Genomic DNA, 2273 nt, shown 5'->3' on the forward strand with positions numbered 1-2273 from the left:
ATATTTCAACAAATGGATGCCCCATTGGAGGCACTCACTCAGTTATGCCAAGAGATTTGGAAGACTGCTACCTGGCCAACTGACTGGAAAAGATCCATATTTGTACCCATTCCAAAGAAAGGTGATCCCACAAAATGTGGAAATTATAGAACAATATTATTAATATTGCACAGAAGTAAGATCATACTGAAGACAATTCAAAAACGTTTGCAGCAGTATATTGACAGAAAACTTCCAGAGGTGCAAGCTGGATTCAGAAGAGGATGTGGAACGAGGGATATCATAGCTGCTGTCAGATGTATCTTGTCGCAAGGCAAAGAATACCAGAAAGATGTCTACTTGTGTTTTATTTACTATGCAAAGGCATTTGATTGTATGGATCATGACAAATTATGGATAACTTTGAGAATAATGGGAATTCCAAACACTTGATTGTACTCATGTGGAACCTGTACTGTGACCAGGAGGCTGTCATTCAAATGGAACAAGGGGACACTGCATGGTTTAAAATCAGGAAGGGAGTGCATCAGGGTTGTATCCTTTCTCCACACTTATTCAATTTATATGCTGAGCAAATAATCCAAGAAGCTGTACTATATGAAGAAAAATGTGGCATCAGGATTGGAGGAAGAATCTTTAACTACCTGATATATGCAGATGATACAACTTTGCTTGCTGAAAGTGAGGATGACTTGAGGCACTTACTGATGAAGGTTGAAAAATACAGTATGCAGTATAGATTACGTCTCAATATAAAGAAAAAAAAAAAAATCTTCTCAAATGGACCAATGAGCAGCATCACAAAAATGGAGAGAAGATTGAGGTTGTCAAAGAATTCACATTGCTTGGTTCTACAATCGGTGCCAATAGAAGCAGCATTCAGGACATTAGACAACGTGTAACATCGGGAAAGTCAGACAAGAAGGAACTGTTTCAAGTGCTGAGGAGCAAGGATATCTCCTTGAGGACTAAGGTGCGCCTGACACAAGTCATGATATTTCCAATGACCTCGTATGCATGTGAGAGCTGGACAATGAATAAGGAAAACCGAAAAAGAGTTGATGCTTTTGAGTTGTGGTGCTGGCGAAGAATGCTGAAAGTATCATGGACTGTTAAAAGAACTAACAGATTTGTCCTGGAGGAAGTGCACCCGAAATGGTCCTTCAAAGAGATGGATTGACACGGTGGCTGCGATGATGGTCTCAAGTATAGCAGGAATCGTGGAGCTGGTGTGGGATCGGGCAGTATTTTGTTCTGCTGTCCATGGGGTCACTATGAGTCAGAACCAACTTGAAGGCACCTAACAACAACAACAACAACAACAACAACATACAGAAGTGGATTAGGCACCAACTATTGGAAAAACCTGAACAAAAACTGAGTACAGAGATGGTCAGAGCTGCATATTGTCAGCGACTCTGATGAGACCAACAACTTGAATATTTCCAAGTGGTTTTGGGACCTGAGAATTAACCTAAAGATCAGTCCCTGTCACCAAAGGCTGCAGGGACAACTGCTCTGGTGGCCTATGACTAGGGAGGGAAACACCAAGGAGAGAGACAAACTGAGTTGTGGACTTTCTGCTGTCCAGAGGGAGCAGCCATTTGGATTGTTTACATGTGGCAGCCATTTTGGATATTTAAAGTCACTGAGGGCACAGCCATTTTGAAGGTTTACAAGTAGTGACCATTTTGGATATTTAAAGTGACCAACGGAGCAGCTATTTTGAAGGTTTACAAGTGGCAACCATTTTGGATTCTAAAGTGGTAGCATTCTCATTCGGATTCCAGGGACCTAAGAACAGGCTTTGTTTGCCAAGGCTGACAAAGGAAAGGAGATAGGTGGTGAGTGTATAAGTGCTGTCAATTAGTGAATAGAGGAGCACAGCATAGTATCCTGACCATATAGATAATATACAAACAAAACAAAGAAAATGAGAATTGTGGGCAAGTCACTCCAAGATATAATCGCCAATTAAATATTAACACAAAAATGTTACAATGCCTCGGAGACAACAGGGCATCACAGTTCAAACAAAGAAGCAAGACAAAGCAGGAGAAACAAGGGACCAGGGTACAGACCCAAAACACATCCCTGAGGAAGACACAACATTGGGACTCCCTGATAAGGCATTCAGGAGAATTATATTTAGGTATCTTCAAAGGATTGAGAGACAGACCAAGGAAAACACAGACAAAACCCTAGAAGAATTTTGGAAGAAAATACAAGAACAAAATGACAAAATAAATGAAAAATTAGAAAGGATTCAAACT

Source organism: Orycteropus afer, unplaced genomic scaffold (genome assembly GCF_000298275.1).
Source record: "Orycteropus afer afer isolate SDZICR_OR568_19922 unplaced genomic scaffold, OryAfe1.0 scaffold00105, whole genome shotgun sequence".
Lineage (NCBI taxonomy): Eukaryota > Metazoa > Chordata > Mammalia > Tubulidentata > Orycteropodidae > Orycteropus > Orycteropus afer.